Consider the following 6593-nt stretch of genomic DNA (forward strand, 5'->3'; position numbering starts at 1 on the left):
GAGGCACCTTTTGAAGGAGTGCCACGACTCGCCATGGGCTGGCCACCCAGGGATGCGTCGTTCTTTGGCATTGTTGGAGAGAGGATTCTTTTGGGAGAAGATGCGGGAGGATGTAGAGGAGTATGTACATACATGCATCATTTGTCAACAGGACAAATCGGATACTCAGAGGCAAGGAGGACTGTTGCAGCCTTTACCGATTCCAGAGAGGCCGTGGATGAGTGTCTCGATGGACTTTATCAGTCAGTTGCCATAGGTTCAGGGGTATAATGGGATTATGGTCGTGGTTGATCGTTTTTCCAAGTATGCTGTCTTTGTTCCAACAAAGATACCTTGTGGAGCCGAGTGGACTGCGGAGTTGTTCTTTAAGAACATAGTGAAGTATTGGGGGATGCCATTGAGCATTGTGTCAGATAGAGATCCACGTTTTACAGGGAGATTTTGGACCACATTGTTCAAGCTAGTCGGGACAGAGTTGTTGATGAGTTCGAGTTACCATCCGCAGACAGATGGGCAGACTGAGAGGATCAACGCATTGCTGGAGGACTACTTGCGACATTATGTGATGGCTGATCAGAAGAATTGTCCTGAACTCTTGGATATTGCTCAGTTTAGCTACAATATTCAAAAGAGTTCTGCGACGAGGTATAGTCCATTTGAGTTGGTGAATGGGCAGATGCCGGTTGCACCGCATACCGTAGTGATGGGAGGCTTCTTGAGAAGTCCTCATGCGAAGAAGTTCATGAAGGCTTGGGAGGAGACCTTGGAGTTAGCACGGTTACGCTTGCACGATGCTGCAAGGAGGATGAAAAAGTATGCTGATCGTGGGAGACGGGAGGCACACTTCAGTGTGGGAGATATGGTGTTTCTTAGGATTACCGGGGAGCAGTTTCAGCCAGCCAAGGGGACGATGAGAAAACTGACACGGAAGTACGAGGGACCATTCTGAGTGAAGAAGAGAGTGGGGGAAGTTGCTTACGAGCTGGAGCTTCCACGCCATATGCACATGAAGCACCCAGTTTTTCATGTGAGTCAGTTGAAGAGATGTAGACTTGATTTAGACCATCCAGAGAGAGTTGAACCGACTAGAGGACCAGCCGGGATTGTGGACAAGCCAAGATTGGAGTTGGAGAAGATTTTGAGGCTCAGAACTACAGGAGTTGGTTGCCACATGAGAAGGGAATTTCTTTGTAGATGGAAGAATGCACCAGAGGAAGAGAGTTGGGAATCGGAGGACTCGCTTTGGAGATGGAAGGACAAGATCGAGAAGTACAACAGGAAGTTGATGAGAAGAGCAGGATTGTCGAGGGCCACAATGATTTCTAGTGGGGGAGGATGTAACGCCCTGCGGCTTCGTGCACGGGCGCGTGCGCTCTCCCAACGCGGAAATTGACTAAGGCACAAGAAAGTGCGAGGGCAACCAAGGCGCGACATAGTTATGAGAGTGTTGGGCGACCATCGTTTATAGGGTGAGTTGCGAAAGACTCGTTTCGACAAGCCGACGATGTGCGTTAATCGATGAAGGGCGAGCTGGTGGGGCAGTCTCGCACCATGGGCGGGCCGACCATGTAAAGGCATTGTGTAAACATTCAAGAGCGCGCAGGTTGGAGGTTTTGTGGAGGTCGGCCGAGCGCTAGCCACCTCCCAACGATGAGTATAAACACATAAAGATGCGCTCATTTGGAGAGGCATCTTGGCATCACACATCTTCGCATTTGCTCATCGCACAAGGAGAAGTGCGAAGTAACCACAAGTCGCACTATGGGATATGCCCGCCGAGTCGGGCGATGGAGTATTGCGGAGTGTCGGTTGTAGTGTGGGCGATGGAGCGCATGGACGCCCGCCCGCCAAGGTTACACGGAGTTTTGGTTTGGGTTGGGCACGGGTCGTGCACGGGTGCGCCTGCCCGTTCAACGGAGAAACTTGTGTATATTGTATAATGTTTCGGTTGAAGGTTGAGGCAAACCACCGTGCGCTCTTGCACGGGCGGGCGCCCACCTTGTTTATGAACACCGGTGGAGCGCGGCTCCCAGTCATTGTAATCTTTCTCTATTATAATAAAAAGATTACTTCTTGCATATTATTGGGTTATTATTATCGTTCTTGTATTATTGATGGTTTCCGCACATTAATAATGTTAAATTCATGTTATTATGAATTGTTGAAGGCGTAGCTCATAAAGTTAATTAACGATGGATAAAGTTATTAACTTAAGCGATGCCGCACCCGACCAATTAAACGAAAGAAGAATTGGGGGCATGACATAGGTGGTTGGGTTCTCTTCTGCAATTCAAGTAAATGGTTCTTGGTGCCAAAAACCATCCCTTGTTGGTTTGGTTGTCCCCACCGTGAAGGTCGGAATCACAGCCCTATCAAGTGCCCAACCAATGATTCAATTATTAGGGATTCAATAAACCGAAAATGGATGTTCGCAAAAACGGCACGCAGAATTCCCGCCCCATCTGCATTTTTATTTTATGTAACTGAAGCCGACTCAGTTGGTTGTTGCTTTGATTTAGGCTGGTAGTCATGGCGGACGAGGGGGAATTTATAGGAATTTGATCCGTGAATACCGGCTCAAGGAATGACGACAAAGTCAAGATATCAGCCCGCGTGTCAAGGAGCAGCAGCAGAAATTCCAAAGCGAACAGGATTTATAATTTTACATTGACCAACAAGTCTCTTCCAAACCGTCGTCACGGGAATTTATTGGAATTAACATGTGTTGAAAAAATATTGACAATAAAATGCAGATATTCCTCTGCATAAGGAACCAGTAGGAATTCAAACAGTGCTCCGATGACTTTTCCACACCAGCAGCAGTCAATGTGGAAACAATACCAGTTACGAATGACACAAGTGCGGATGGCAGAGTCTCAAAAGCAAATACCGTTACGAAACTGCGGCCGTCCGTCATCTTGGAACGGATTCGGTGGAAAGCATAAGGTCGATACAATCTTTTCTTTTTATTAAATTCGGTTACCAGTTATTTTAGAAATTTCGTTATTTTTTTAACTTACTTAAAAATAAAATTTAAAGCCGAAGTTTTATTTCTTTTAATTATATATCTTTATGATTAGTTTTTAAGTGGGATTTTTTGCTTCAAAAAAAAAAAAAAAATTGATTTAATTTGTCTAGGTTTTAGTAGAGATTTATTGAAATCATAGGTGAATTTTTCACAATCGAAGTGCTCAAGAGTTTTTGAGAATGCTAAATCTATATATACAATAAAAAAAAAAACCAATTTAATCAACACAAATCAAAATTTGGCCAGAAATAACTAAATTCAAGCCACAAATCCATAAAAACTCCAAAAAATAGCATTTCAAAATTTCCTCTATAATTTTATATAATATTATTTAAAATAAAATATTTTTTAATATATAAATAACATTGGAATGTATAATATTGTGGATAGATTTTGAAACATTTGAATGTATAATATTGTAGATAGATAGGTGAATCTATTCCGCTTATTTTTATGAATATACTCTGCATATTTTTATGGACGAAAGATTTTCTTAATAATGATTTTTTTGAGTTAAATATTTGTAGAGAATGATTTCAATTTTCCTATATAATTTAGTTCCAAAAATTTATCTACTAAATAAATAACTCCAAATTCTTAAAAATTTAAAAATTTATTATTTTTAAAACTTTAAATATTTATTTTTTATAAATTTATTATTTTTAATTAAATTTTAAATCAAAATCTATATATATATGAATATATATATAAAATATTTAAATTACAGTGATTAATTAATTACTTTATCTATTTTTTTTAAAACTGTGTAGTTTTGTATTATTTTTTGGAAGGTTTTTTGTTTTTTGTTTTTGTTTTTGTCTTTGTCTTTGTGTTTGTTTTTTGTATTTTGTATTTTTTTTTGTTTTTTGTTTTTTTTATTATTATTCAGTTTAAATTGTTTAGAATTCCCCAAAAAAAAATTGGTAATCATAAATTTGAATTTGTAGTAAACTCTCCATAATCTAAATAGCCTAACTTTTTAACTATGCTAAATCCATACATGAAATTAAAAACTTATTTTAAACAACAAAATTTAAAATTTAACGAAAAAATTTCTCAAGATTCCAACCAAAATTCCAAAACCATGGTTATGGGTTAACCACATAAAACCCTTCTCTTCAGTGGCTCTTCATATTCAACAAAGGCTTCATAGGAGGGAACTTCACGCAATGGCTCTTCATATTCAACAAAGGCTTCATAGGAGGGAACTTCACGCAATTGGGACCATTGCTTCTTAAGAAGGGAGGAATGATCCGAATAGAAAATGGCATCAACCCATGGTATTCATCCACCCATGTTATTCATCCACCTGTGCAATTTACCCATGGTATTATAATTAGCATCCACCCATGGTATTCATTCACCCATGGTATTCATTCACCCATGGTATTGTGACATCCACCCATGGTATTCATTCACCCATGGAATTGCCCAGTGGTATTATGACATCTACCAATGGTATTCATTCACCCATGGAATTTACCCGTGGTATTGTAACTGAAAAATACTGTAAGTAACAAGTCGCATTTTGTAAAAGGACAGTTTGTTCGCCACAATGTAGCTTTTACAGTTATTCTCTATTTTAAGAAAAAAAAAATTGTGGTTTTGTTTATTGGGCATTCTCCTATTTTTCTTCTGGCATTTTAATTTTTTAGATCTTGGGGGCCTCTCCCTCAAAATCCATTTCCATCTTTTAGACCTTGGGGGCCTCCCCCCAAGATTCAGATCACCTACATGTTTGACATCAATGTCCATTACACAACTAACTTAATTGTTGACATCAATGCCAACACCATGCTACCAACACAAGTTGTCTGTGGTGTATGATAGTGGACTATTCTAAGCTTGATTATGGTTTATTATGGTTGACTATGGTTAACAATGGCTAAGTATGTTGGACAGAGTGTTGTCATTGATGTCAGAGGTATGATAGCCTTAAAATATTTGAGAATTTAGTGAATCTGTGTTGATTATACGAGTATGCAGAAGGTTTTGTTGGATATGCCTCTCTAAGATCTTTCCAACTATATAACACACTTGGTAAAACTCCTTCAAAATGAGAAGAAAACCTAGTTTTAAAATCAATAATGATGAAAAGGAGTCAAACCCCAAATTTGTTAAACATCATGCAAATCCAGTGTGAATCTTCTGGTTGTGAGAAGTTTATGTTTGAGTTGTAGTGGATGGAGCAAAAATGTGCACATTATTCAATGAATATCACCCCCCAATAACTTCTGACCTTCACCACATGACACCTCTCTGACCAATAAAAATTTGACATGTGGATGGAGGACCCCTCCAACAGTAGGTTAACATGTCACATGAGGAACCAGTGGCAGGTTGACATGTCAACAATGAATGAAATGTCGTCACATAGCAGGTGAACCTCTAATGGCATATTGCCATGCATTGGATAATGTGTGATGATGTGGAAGCACAGTGGATGACGCGTGGTGATATGGTAATACAACAGGGTGCCACATGGCATGTTAAGTCGACATTATTGGGTGGAAAAGTGGGCCAAATTTGAATGACACATGGCACCACTCAAAGGTTTCCACGTGGAACAATGACACCGTGCTTTCATCAGTATTCAGTTGACCATGGGCACCTAAGGACCTGGTCATATAGAATGGTCACATGAAGAAAAAGGTGAAGCATAAGGGGATAACTTGGTCACAATCTAGGCTTACAATTTTATCATATGGTGGATTAAACTTTGACCCCATTTGAATAAAAAATAAACACCAATTTGAATCAACATCATCTCTAGTAGAATTCACACCTATATATAGATGTGATACAATGGAAAATGTTATGCATTCAAGTTTATTAAACTCTGAGCATTTGTACAATTAGTGTGAAGCATTGCATTGTGGAGGTCACGCGATCAAGTTTTGTTATATGGCTTGATATTGTTGATGTTTGTTTTATCTATGGGTTAATATCATTGGTGTTTGTTTCGATCTGTGGCCTCATATGATTACCAACTTCTTCGGTTGTGGCTTAATATCGTTGGCGCTTATTTCGGTTTTGATGCATGGTATAAATGAGGAACATAGTAGTCAAGTTGGTGTCAGGGTTGCTCATTCTGCATAAAATCTCAGGTTTGAGTCTCATGATGATTGATCTAAAAAATGTTTTGGATATTCCACTGGACAATTCATCACAACCGATCTAATAAAAATTTATTTAAAATCAGAAATGTTGTACTATTAGAGTTTTATTTCTTTTTAGATGTCTGGATCTATGTAATACTATTAATAATGCATGCATGAAAATTAAAAATTATGTAGAAAATAGAGAAAAGTTAAATAAAATCTCACACACACATTTGAGACAAGATATGACCTAGGAAACCCTTTCCGGAGAAAAATCAGTTGGAAAGTGAGGTCGCTTTATGTTAAAATTGGCAACTAGGGCCAAACTCCATGTGGGTCATCTTATTTATGGCAGTTGATATTTTTCTTGGATCCCTCTCATTGAGAGGTGTAGGATTGATCTAAAGATCATCCGATTCCAATAGGTATTCATGGAGTTATGAATCTATTTGCGTTATAAGACA

Source organism: Pinus tabuliformis, chromosome X, assembly GCF_031772625.1.
Source record: "Pinus tabuliformis cultivar Carrire ecotype Pingquan chromosome X, CPIR1, whole genome shotgun sequence".
In the NCBI taxonomy this organism is placed as follows: domain Eukaryota; kingdom Viridiplantae; phylum Streptophyta; class Pinopsida; order Pinales; family Pinaceae; genus Pinus; species Pinus tabuliformis.